This window comes from Myiozetetes cayanensis, unplaced genomic scaffold (genome assembly GCF_022539395.1).
Source record: "Myiozetetes cayanensis isolate MyiCay16 unplaced genomic scaffold, myiCay2020 scf26, whole genome shotgun sequence".
Classification (NCBI taxonomy): Eukaryota; Metazoa; Chordata; class Aves; order Passeriformes; family Tyrannidae; genus Myiozetetes; species Myiozetetes cayanensis.
In genome coordinates, this window is record NW_026087477.1 from 5,355,079 (window position 1) to 5,367,475 (window position 12,397).

The following is a 12,397-nucleotide window of genomic DNA, read 5'->3' on the forward strand; positions in this document are numbered from 1 at the left end:
ACAATGGGCCTCACTGAACTCTGGGGCTGTGCCTCTTTCTTTCCTAGAAAATCCTTCTTAAAAATCCAAGAATCCTCAGTGCTGAGCCTTTCTGTCATTCCCTTCCCAAAATCCTGACGTTCTTGCAAGTAAACTGAGAAAACAGATGTCTGGTCCATACACTGAGAGGCAAAAGTCAAACAAAGGACACACCATAAGGAGCCAGCCAGAGGGTCACAGTCCCACCTGGGACATAAAAAACCACATTTATCTTCCAGGCCTGACTGCAGCTTCCCTCTGCCTCAGCCTGCTGCCACAGGGAGCCCCAGCCCAGCACACAAATCTGTTTTCCAGGAGCTTAAAAAAGGTGCTTCGCTGTCGTGAGGTACAAAGATCTTCAGCTCTGAATCACAGACACACTCAAGACCTGCCACTGCCCTTTGTTGAGGCTCCTTCTGTCCCCAAGAGAGCCATTTCTCCACCAAAAGCGCACTCACAGGGGATCAGGAGAGACAAAGCATCACAAAGAAACTCCTAAACTGCAGAGGAGAACAGAGAGGGAGGAAGCAGCAGCAGCATCCAGTAATTTAAGGGCAGTTTTTGATGCAGGCATGAAGGGCAGCGGGAGGGATGCTCAGGAATGCTGAGTAACCTGGTCTGATCTCACAGCTGACCCTGCCTCGAGCAGGGGGTTGGACCAGAGACTTCCCGAGGTCCTTCCAGTCTCGGCTATTCCGCGATTTTAATGATTCGGGGAAACATCTTAACCCTCACCCCGCCCGGCCCAGCTCACACCTTTCAGGGAGCAAGGGGGCAACAACACCCTGAACCCGGGGGGAGGAAGAAACCGAACCGGGCAGGCACGGAGGGATCAGAAACCCGGCGTGAATCACGACCCTCGTTTGCCAGAGAGACCCCCAGGGGCCCGCGGTGCATCCGGGGAGAGCCCAGGGATCGCAGTCACCTACAGGAGCCCTCACAGACGCGTCCGGGAGCTTTGAGACCTCCTCCTCCTCCAGAAATTAAAGCAGCCCGAGGGTGGGGATAAACAGCTGGGGGTTTCTCCGGGGAGGGCTGGAGCTCTGGCGTCCCTCTGCAGCCCTTCCCTCGGAGGGAGCTCTGCCCTTGGTGCAGAGGGAGGCCGGGACACGGGACAGCAGGAGCACAGGGGATGGAGCATCCCTGCTCCCTCCCCAACTCCCTGAGACGGCTCTTTTCCCGTGGAAAACGAGGAGCTGGAAGCTCCTCACCTGCCTGGGCAGGGACACGCACATATACACACAAAACCCACCCCCTCCAAGGGCAGGGGGTCCCATTCCATCACTCCATCCCTGGGTGGGATATTTGGGGAGGGGGGAGGGGGCGAATTGCCAACCACCCCACTAGTGCCAGGCTTGGGGCGGGTGGGGGTAAGGGGGTACCTGAGTGAGCAAAACCTCCTCCCCGGGGGCAAGGCAAGGCCGCCCCCACCCCCTGAGGGAAGGATACAACCAAACCCCCCCTCCCTCGCCCCCTCAGGCACCCCCAGCCGAGGGCAGGGGAGGGGGACGCGGCCCATGAAGGGGGCAAAGCCGCCCTGCCCGCCTCAACCTCCCCCACACACACCCCTTACAGCGATAACCCCCTGCCCGCACCGAGGCGGGGACCCCCCACCCCACCACCACCACCACCTTCCCCTCAGCCCCTCCTCACTCACCGCGGGGCGTGGAGACCTCCCGTGGCGGGCGGGCTGTGGGGGGTGAGAGAGGCGCCGAGGGAGCGGCTGCAGTGCGGGAGGGAGGGCGGGCGGGCAGGGGAGGGAGGAAGGAAGGAAGGAGGGGGCAGCGGCGGCGGCGGGCCCGTCAGTGCCGCTCCATGTCCCGGGCGCGGGGCAGCCCCGGGAGAGAAAAAAAGAAACACCAAAAAAAAAACGGGGGCGCGGGGGCGGCGGCGGCGGCCACGGCGCGACCCTTCACCCGGCGGCGGAAATGGCGGGAGCGCGCCCGGCAGGGAGGGAGGGAGGGAGGGAGGGAGGGAGGGAGGCGGGAGCGCGCCCGGGCTGGGCGGAACCAACTCCGCGCGTGAGGGAAGGGAAGGGAAGGGAAGGGAAGGGAGGGGAAGACGGAACTATTTACGGAATGACACGGAACCCAGCGAGGTTGGGAAAGACCTCTGAGGTCGTCGAATCCAGCCTGCGGTCCGACACCGCTGGAGCAGGGCGCTTGAGTCTGGTCCTTAAGCTCCGCCGCCTCTCCGGGCAGCCCGTTACAATGAGTGAAGTTCTCCACAGTGAGGGGGGCACAGAGAGAATTAAGGCTGACAGAGGAGGGGGAAAAAGCACGGAGGGAAGATTCCTCCCCACTCAGCCTCGGAGACGGGCCCCTATGTCAGATTTATTGCAACTGTGGAGCTGTTCTCATCTCTAGCTGCGCTTCCCTCCCCCGTGGTTCCCGGAGAATGGTTGGGGCCCGCTGGGTTAACGTTGATGAGGGAAGCCGGGAGAGCCATTGTCGTGAAGCGTTGGTGGTATAGTGGTTAGCATAGCTGCCTTCCAAGCAGTTGACCCGGGTTCGATTCCCGGCCAACGCAACTTCCCTTTTTAACCCCCTTTATTTTTATTTCCCTTTATTTTTTTTTTTTCCCGTTTCTCACCCGTTCCGAAGTGATATGACACGCCACGGGAACGCGGGGCGGACTTTTCACCCCCCGTGATGAGCCCCGCTGGTCAGTGATGGGGCACACGGTGCTGTCACAGCTCATGGTGGGGTCCCCCAACCGTTGGTGGGAATAATAAATAAATAAATCAGAAGGAAAAGAAAAAAAATAAAAAAGGTAAAAAATCAGCCAGAAAACCCAAACCGTAAAAACACCCGCAGAACAAACCAAACTAAAAAATAGCACCCGTGGAAAGAAAACGAGGTGTTTCCGCCCGGGATCGAACCGGGGACCTTTCGCGTGTGAGGCGAACGTGATAACCGCTACACTACGGAAACCCGCTGTATGAAGGGGTTTCGGACGGTGTCCCATGTTCGTTCTTTCCCGCCACAGCGGCTGAGGGGACGCCGCTGTCCCTCACGGCAACCTCAAATAAAACCCTCCCCAAACACCGACGAGGCGCCGCGCGGGACTCCAGCGATTCGCGTTAATGAGTCATTAGCGCTCCCACAGCCCCGCTCGCCTCAGGAGGTGGCAGAGCTGCGCGTCCCCGGGCAGCGCTTCGGGGCTCCCCTCACGGAGGGCACAGCCCCGCGGGGAGGTTCCCGCTGAGGGGGCGCAGGGCTCTGCTGAAGAAATGCCTGTTTTTCTGTAAAGCAGCTGCCACCAGATGTCGGTAGAATAGTGGCGACAGGGAGTGGAGCTCCCTGGAGAGATGCCCAGGAGGGAGAGGATCCCCCTGGCCCAGGGGACGGAGGAACGGCCCCCAAGGACAGGCCTTGGTGGGCTCCTGGCTCTGGGGGAAGTTTCCCCTCCCTGCAAATGAAGCTTCTCTACCGGGCCAGACTCTTCTCATCACAGAATCAGAAAATTGCAGTATGGTTTCATTTGGAAGGGACCTTAAAGCCATGGGCAGGGACACCTTCCACCAGCCCAGGTTGCTCCAACCATGTCTTGGACACTTCCAGGGATGGGGCAGCCGCAGCTGCTCTGGTAAAACCTGTGCCAGGGCCTCCTCATCCTCAGTCAGGAGCTGACAATCCCAGATGGTTCCAGGAATATGTTTGTTCCTCTTCTTTTACCTTACTGCAGTGTTAACAATTTACGCATCCTTCTCTTTTCGGTCAGACCTCGGCCCTTGCAATCAGCTGGTAACATGAGCGTTATTTTTCCCTGTGTTGTTTTCTTGGTTGAAGTGTGTTTTATGCTCTGCTGGCTGCAGAGAAAAGCTTAGAAGGCAGAAGTGAATCATGAAACCAGATGAAAACAAGAAGAATCTCACTTTTAATAACACTTGCTCTTAATAAAATCTAAATTTTGCAATTCAATTTTACAATTTTGTAGCTGATCTCTATTTGGGGCCAAACGGGAGGTTGTCACATGTCATTTAACTTCAGGAGTTGCCAGTGCTTTATTCTGATCTGACTTGTGACAAGGATTATGATGTTACATCCAAGCCCACAACAAACCTGATGTCTTGGGCCTTGTTTGCTTCGTGTTGTTGTTGAACATCCTGGAGCGAAATTCTTTCTGCCTGCAGCTGCAGAGAGCACTGAGCATCAGTGCTGGGGACAAACCTAATCTAGAGCTGGGGGAAAAGTCCCCTCCCTTGAGGAAGTGGAGCTGTAAAGTGCCCCAAGACCATTCGTGGAAAGATTAAAATTTGGGGTTCGTTTTCTTCCACGGGCCTCTTTCATCTCGGGAAAGGAGCTGCAGAGCAGACAGCGCCAGGGAGGAGGCTCTTGGAAGGAACCTGTGGGAGGAAGAGGCAGGAATTCAATGAAAGACAAAGTGCTGTGAGTGTTCCCTCCCAAACCACACAGACCCCGCGGTGGTCCCTCCTTCAGGCAGCGCTGGGCTCTGGTACCCTTGGGACACACCGTGTGTAGGTGGGTCGTGGGCTCTGGATGCTCCTTTGGGGGCCCACACAAAGCTTCCTCTTCCCACCAGCTGGAATGGCTCCCGGGGATGTTCCTGCTTTCCTGACAAAGACCCGTTGTCAGGGACTGCTCCAACTTTGCCCGCAGGACAAAGAGCCTGGCAGCTCTTCAGTCTCCCCTCCAAGCCCCTGCCTCATCCCACTCCCTGCACTTCCACCCGCTGCGAGTGTTGGGAGCCCCCTCTGCCTCACCCCCTCCCCACGGGCAGTGCCCAGAGCACCAGGAAGGACTGTCACATAAATACCCAGGGGAAAAAAAAAACCTAAAACACCGGGGGACTCATTTGGAGGTGAAGGATGGATATTTCCTTCTATTCTCACCAGCATCTGCCCTTTCTGAGCGAGGAGCCCTCCCCCAGCCTCGGCCACGCTCGGCTTTGTTTCCCTGCCTCGCCACACAGTCCCATTCTCCCCTTTTCCTCCCTCCACTCCCTGTTCCAAGAGGGGAGCTGGGAGCACTATGTGGAGCAGGAGAGCTGACAATCAGGGCCGGGAGACAACGCTTGCCTTGCACAATACCCGTCCCCCCCGCCCCCCAATTAGGCATTCATTTCGCCTCCCTCTGAAATGGGGAGCGCAGCCCTTGTGCTGCGAGATAAAACAAGAACGGGCTTCAATAGCGCTGATTTAAATTAGGTCAGGCTGCCTTTTGTGTGGCGGGGACCACACAATAGCAGTCACACGACGGTGGAGGGGAGCAGCATAAAGGAAAAGAGGCCAAGCAAGTGGCACAGATGCCGGGGAGCTGTGGGCGCTCGGGGGGACGAGGGGTGTGCGTGGTGGCAGCAGAGGGGGCAGACACTCAGCCAGCACGTGATGCCGAGGCATTAAAGGGGCAACGTGGTCAGCAAGGGGACAGAGAGGTCAAATGCTGCCTGTGCAGAAAGAGAATCGTCAGCTGGTTCTGCCACACCACAGCCCTGTGCCCTTGGAACTGGCTTTTAACCAGAAGTGGTTATGAGGCAAAGGGGGGACAAGTTTTGGGCCCTTCAGGACAAGAAACATTGAGGGGCTGGAGTGTGTCCAGGGAAAGGAACGGAGCTGGGAAGGGGTGGAGCACCAGGACAAGCTGAGGGAGCTGAGGGGGCTCAGCCTGGAGAAAAGGAGGCTCAGGGGGGACCTTCTCCCTCTCCACAGCTCCCTGACAGGAGGGGGCAGCCGGGGGGACTCATGCTCTGCTCCAGGGGAACAAGGGACAGGAGGAGAGGGAACGGCCTCAAGCTGTGCCAGGGGAGGATCAGGTTGAATATTGGGAAAAATTTCCTCATAGAAATGGTTGTTAAACACTGGAACAGGCTGTTGAGCGCAGTGGTGGAGTCACCAACCCTGCAAGCCTTCAAAAGACATGGATGTGGCATGTGGATGTGGCATGTGGGGACATGGTTTGGTGGTACTGGGTTGATGGCTGGGTTTGATGATCTCTGCATTGTTTTCCAACGTCAATGACTCCATGATTCCATGATTCTACTGGTCTTGACCCATAACATCCTCCCTGAGCTCTAGCCCAAAGTTCTGTTGATCATATAGGGTTGTTGGGGTTGTCCAGTGCAGGGCCAGGACTGGTGATCCTTCTGGGCCCCTTCCCACTCGGGATATTCCATGATTCCATGACCTGGGTTGCAATCCCCAGCGTTTCCCAAGGTTTCCAATTTCTTTCCCTTCATATGCTCACCAAAACTCCACTGCTGGCCTGAGCACCTGGTGTGCTGTGAAATCCTGCACGAGAATTTCACTGAGTTTGGGGAAAAACCAACAACTCCTTCAAAATTACCTCTGAACTGAAGGTTCTCAAAGCCATCCCAGTGTCTGCCTTCAGACAGAGGCCCTGGGGAGAGTTTTCCAGGAGGATTGTGAGCACTGGAGCCCTGTCCCAGTTCTCACCCCAGCTCCATTAATATCCATAGTGCCTTGATTAAAATGGAAATGCAGATGTTCGTGTTTATCTGGCTGCAGGAGGGCACGAGAGCAGCGTTTAATGAGCAATAACAGCGTGCTCAGAGCTACCAACAAAGGCCTGATCTTCCCAGCAAGCTGCTGTCCTGGTTCAAATGAGTTTATCCAGGTGAATCCATATGCAGGTAAGTTTAAAAACAAGGCTTCACCCCCTTCAAGTCTCTCAGGCAGAAACCTCTCACACAAAAATGGTCTTTTGTGCCCCAAATTGGACTTTTACAGGTAACACTTTTGCTCCAGCTGGGCCAAAAAACTGCTGATGGGAGAAAATACGGGGTGTGGAAAAGTGGAAATTCATAATCAGCCCCTTAATTCAGCCTTTTTGAAAGCTCAACTCAGTATTCTTTGGCAGTTGCAAGGAAAAAAAAAAAAGCTATAAACAAAAACAATGCTTAAGCAAAATGCTTGTTGTGTTACAAAGTGGTAATTTTCATGCTACAGTTACAAGCAGTATCATTCCTACTACTGATAGTAAAAAAGTAGGTGAGCCAAAGCACTGAGTGTGCCAGCCAGTGCCAAAAAGAGAAAACTAGGTTAAACTCTGAGTTATCAGTTATTCCTACTCCCCTCCATTTGTTTGTTCACACATGAATGATTTTTTTTTTTTTTCAGAAACCCAAGACAGTTTTGAGCCCCTCTGGGCCCTCACCTGACCCTCAGTGTCCTACACAATCCCCAGGCTGATTTGAACACACCCGTTCCTATGGGCACAGGCAGTGGGATATTGGGGGATATTGGAACGACAGGCACTAAAAATAAGGCCTCCTTTTTTTAACAGCGAGTGTGATTAAGCACTGAAATAGTGCCTGTTGTGGGGAGGTGGCCCTGGAGGCACCGAGCCAAAACGAGACATGTTGCTAAAAGGTACGTTCCCGTTCGCCAGATGGTCAGAGCTCTGATGCCTGTGAAATTATCCACCCAGTTCCTGTAGGAAGCCCGTCTGGAGCGACCATAATAGCCCTAATTTCGCTCAAAATACAAATATATGGTTGCTAGTTTTCCCTGCTCTGCTGCTGTACTGTTTGGCACGTTTTTTTGTGAGAGCACAGGGGAACCAGCACAGAGGCAAAGGCCCAGTTTGGGTTTCACTTTGTTTCACTTCCCAAAGCCCCTGTGCTCACTGCAGTGAGGCTGGAAGTGGGCACATAACAAAAGCAGGGTAAAAAAGGGGTAAAAAAGCACAAAAATCCGTGTTCTGTCAGGGGAGGTTTGGGATGGATCTCAGGGAAAAGGTTCTTCCTCCCCAGAGGGTGGTGGGGCACTGCCCAGGCTCCCCATGGAATGCTTAATTCCCAAGGCTGCCAGAGCTCCAGGAGCGTTTGGACAACACTCTGAGGGATTGTTGGGGTGTCTGTGCAGGGCCTGGAGCTGGACTGATGATCCTTTTGGGTCCTTTCCAGCTCAGGGTATTCCACGCTTCTATGACCTGATTTGTTCTGTGATTCATTCGCTGCTTCCTCTGGTGCCTCTCCCTGCAGAGGCAGGAGAGGCAAAACTCCAGCACAAAACTGTCCACAGCTTACAGGTGTGATGGTTGTGGGTTCCAAACAAAAAGACCAAAAAATCCAGTTTAATCATGTTGATGGTGCACCCATGCACAAATAGACATGAATCACAGCTACACAGTTAGGTGTAGACAGCTAGAGGTTGTCACTCTCCAGCAAATGGCAGCATCTGGGATGCTCCCAAGTCGTGACTGTGTAAATCCCAGTATTCCTGAGGTGCACTCTCCAACCTGAAATCCTCATTGGAGTCCTTCATCTCCCCAACAACCCAAAACCCACTGCAGAAACTAAGATGTTTTACAGAGGCTGGTTCATTCCCTGGGTATTTATTTGCTGGTTTGGGTCGGAGTATTTTATTATTATTATTGTTTATTTTGTTTGTTTCTTCTTCTTGTATCAGCTCCAGCTGAGACAGGAGAGGGTGGGAGGAGGGTTTTGTTCCTCTGGAGATAACAGGAGGCTGTGTCTGTGCAGCCATGGTGACAAGATCCAGGGCGCTTTCTGGCTTCCAAGCAATTTGCTCCCCAGCCCTGGCTCCCAAGGAAAAGTGGGGCAGAGAGAGAGAGAGAGAGAAAGAGAGAAGAGCTTTTTGTTTCTCAAGAGCTTCAGCTGTTACTACTAATTAAGCAAAGAGCTCCAGTGCCTTCCCACCTCCCAGACCGAGGAGGATGGAGCTGGGGCAAAAGGAGAGCCAAGAGGCTGAGCTGAGGTGTGGCAGCTCCCTGCTCTCCCTGGAAGGCTCCTCTTCCCAGGCTGTGCCATCCCAAAGCCTCAGATTCCCTGGATGCAGGGGGGAAAGGGATGAGAGAGCCCGAGCTCAGCACGAGGCCAGATGGAAGCCACCACCCCGCTGCTCAAGGTGTTGTTGTGGGTTCAGTGCAATATGTTCCCAGCTTCCCAGACGTGCTGACTTATCAGCAGATTGCTCTTTCCTTCTCCAGCTTTCCCTGGATGTCATCCCCTTCCCTCTGAGGTGCCAGCCCCTGCCCTGAGGTCTAACAAGCATTTCTGCAACCTCCTTGGCAGTGCCTGTTTTTAACCATCTCTGGCATCACTGGGAAGTGCTGGAGGAGCCAGGGGAAGTGCCACCAGCCAGGGATGGGGCAGGTGGCCTTGGCACAGCCAGCTGGGCTTTTTGGGATGAGGAGAGCGGGGTGGGCAGAGGGCAGAGCTGGTGGCAGGGGAGCCACACAGCCCCTGCCCTGCCCTGCGGTGGGAAACGCTGCACACACGTGGGAAGGACTGCCAAGAGGAAGGGAGAGGGAGGAAAAATAAATGTAGGGAATAGGAATGCTGCAGGAACTCAGCAGCCCATGGAATCAGGGTCTGAGACCTGGCTCAGCTCTGCAAGGTGCTCACCGAGGACTGAAGGAGCAACCCAGGCCATGGCTGCTCCTCTGTGCCCCTTGAACTCCGTTGGATATCTCCAGCCTGGGATCTCACAGGGAGAAATTTAGGGCCTCACTCGGAAACAGATGGTCTCCCTCTTGGGCCCCATCTGCCAGGCAACGCTGGAGCAGTTGGTCTCTGCAGTGCTGAGCAGAATCTTGTTTACTTTCCCCTCCCATCAGCAAGGTGATCTTGGGGTAACTCAGCCCTGCTGGCACAACCCCAATTTCCAGGAACAGCCGGGAACTCCGAGGTGCAGGAGCGTAACCCAGGAGCCAGAGAGGGCCAGGCACCATAGGATCAACCAGCCCTGAACTCCATCAGCATCCAGCCTGAGGTCAGGATGTTTGGGAAGCCCTTTGTTTGGAAGAAAGCACGTGGGTGAAAGGAGCAATCCAGAGGGAATTTTCAACAGGGACAGGAGAAGTGCCAGGAGCCTGGTCCATGATGAATCCACTGGTGCCTGGGCTGCTGAGGAACACAGGGTGTGTTTGGTGGAGGTGTTGGGCACTGACCTTCCCTGGAACCAAGTTTTGGGTGTGCACTGTGCTCCTGAACTGCAGAAGGAATAACGAGGCAGCAGCCTGCCTCCTAAGAGTCGAAGAAGTGTGATTTTTGGGGTGTCCTGTTCATCTGGAAACCCTGGTGAGCTCAGCTTGCTCAGCCTCAGCGTTTCTGCCCAGGGGCTGTGACACACACACACACAAAAATAGCAGGTGAGACCCTCGAGCAGCACTGGCCAAGATTGCTGAGCAAAGAACTTCACCCCTTCCCCTCTGGGTCCTGCTGCTGCACTGGGGACTGGGGAGGGTGTCAGCCATCCCAGCCCCCGCCCCAGCACCGGCTCCTGCTCTGCCAGGCTGGGCAGGCAGCCCTCTAATGGTGCTGGGTGAGCAGAGGGCACGGAGCATCTCACTTCATCCCCTCCCCTGAGGGTTCCCATCCCCGGGATGCTGCCGGTGGCAGCTCGGCAGTAATCAGCCCCGAGGCAGAAGGTGGAAACTTTCTGCTTGCAGCCACTTAGTTTCATTAGAAGCATCAAAAGGGAAAACAGGGCCTCAGGTGGGGCAGGGAGATGCAAGAGGTGGGGGAGAGGGGGTTTGCAGCCTGGTTTTCTGTGGCTTTTAGCAGGGCAGCTTGGGCTGGGGCTGGAGGGGAGAGGAGAGAGGGGCAGAGGCAACCCTGGGGCTGGGGCCTCTCACCCCCACTGCTCAGAGCTGGCTGGAGATCAGGCAGCTCAGTAAAACCTGCTCTGTTTCACGACACCAGAAACAGCCTGAGCAGAAATCCCATCCCTGCAACCGTGTCTGGAGCCCCCTGCCCTGTTCTCCAGCAGGAATAACCATGTTTGGAACCCCCGTGCCCTGTTCTCCAGCAGGAATATCCCTGTCTGTAGCCCCTGTCCTGTTCTCCAGCAGGAATAGCCCTGTCTGTAGCCCCTGTCCTGTTCTCCAGCAGGAATAGCCCTGTCTGTAGCCCCTGTCCTGTTCTCCAGCAGGAATAACCATGTTTGGAACCCCCGTGCCCTGTTTTCCAGCAGGAATAGCCGTGTCTGGAGCCCCTGCCCTGTTCTCCAGCGGGCTGTGCCCCAGGATGGAGGAGCAGGGACAGGGAGCCCGCAGCCAGGAGGTGGAGCAGCTCAGCTCCTCAGCGAGGAGCAGCGGGGTAAGGAGAGAAACCCCGGCCCTCAGCAGGGCTCTTGTCCCTGATGGAGCAGATGCGGCTGCCGCTTTCTGGGTGATTGTGCGGAAGCAAAAGGACTCCCCGGTCTGTGCCTCGGGGCTGGGACGCGGGGCCTTTCATTTTCTTCAAGGGCTCTCGAGGCAGAGCTCATTGTGCCCGCTCGGAATTGATTCTGCCGGTCCCCACTCTGCTCGTGGATTCCTCTCCGTGTGCTGGAGGTCGAGCCACGCCTTCCATTTCCTTCCCCTCCGGCCGGGACAATGGACACCCTGGGATGGAGCTGCATCAACAGCCACGATCTGAGCCTGGGGAAGGACACACGGGCCTGGCTTGGAGCCTCCAGGAGGGGGATTCTCCAGCTTTCCCCCTGGCAGCTGCTGGTTGGCAGCTCTGTCCCGTTCCCTGGTGCACATCCCTGTCCCCCCCTCAAACTCCCCCTGTGTGCCCCAGGAGCAGAAAGTGCTGTTCTGTTGGGGCTCTCTCAGAGCTGCTGGCACAACAGAGCTGTTCTGGTGCTGGCTGAGCCCTCAGCATCTGAGCTCTCATGTGCTTGGAGCCCCTTTTTCTTTCTTTCTTTTTTTTTTTTTTTTTTTTTTTTTTTTTTTTTTTACAAGAATGAAAACAGTGGAATTAATGAGCTGCTTGTGGCTAATGTGCAGGGTTTCTCAGAACTGGTGCTATTAGAGCCCAGCATCATGTAGGAGGTAAATGGCAGCACATGGTGAATAAAGCAGTGATATAATAGGTTTAAGTAGTCCATTTCCCTTTGGAGTGTTACTGATAACAGGCCCAAATGCATACAAGACCATTCCCCTAATGAATAAGACCACGCTCTCTGGCAGAGCACTCGCTGCAGCTCCTCACAAGGGGTTTATTTTTCATCATTTTCATCCAAAACAAGGCTTGGGTGTTGGAGCTGGAGTGTGGGGTGCAGGGAGGGGAGGGCAGAGACAGAGGGGAAGAGAGAAGAGCAGAGGAGAAGACATATGGAGGGGAGGAGAAATGGAGAAGGGACGTGGATAAATGCAGAACAGGCGTGTTGTGGCTTGGATCTGGTCTCCAGGAACCCCAACAAGAGGAGCTCACACAGACCAGGAACAATTACTGGGATTTGATCTTGTCTGTTGGAATCACAGAATCAACTGGGTTGGCAAAGACCTCTGAGATCATCCAGTCCAACCCTTGCTCTGACCCCGCCGTGGTTCCTAACCCTGGTTCTCCCCCTGTGCTCACTCATCCTGCTCCAGCTGAGCACCTCTCAGGGTGCTGGAGATGCTCCACACTGACAGCCCCGCCTGGGACAGCAGGATTTGCC

The 12,397-nt window shown here is 55.2% G+C and overlaps 1 long non-coding RNA gene and 2 other non-coding genes across 3 annotated transcripts in view; 1 reads left to right on the top strand and 2 right to left on the bottom strand.

Annotated features, from left to right (window-relative positions):
• Window positions 1-2,475: 2,475 nt before the first annotated feature.
• TRNAG-UCC (transfer RNA glycine (anticodon UCC)) lies at window positions 2,476-2,547 on the top strand. The gene has a single exon. It is a non-coding gene; the product is annotated as a tRNA-Gly (tRNA).
• A 331-nt stretch (window positions 2,548-2,878) lies between these two features.
• Window positions 2,879-2,951, bottom strand: TRNAV-CAC (transfer RNA valine (anticodon CAC)). The gene has a single exon. It is a non-coding gene; the product is annotated as a tRNA-Val (tRNA).
• A 1,043-nt stretch (window positions 2,952-3,994) lies between these two features.
• The window catches only part of LOC126643085 (uncharacterized), a 34,628-nt gene continuing 26,225 nt past the window's right edge, over window positions 3,995-12,397 (bottom strand). Inside the window, exon 4 of the long non-coding RNA XR_007629669.1 lies at window positions 3,995-4,366. This is a non-coding gene — a long non-coding RNA (uncharacterized LOC126643085). The remainder of the gene's footprint in view (window positions 4,367-12,397) is intronic.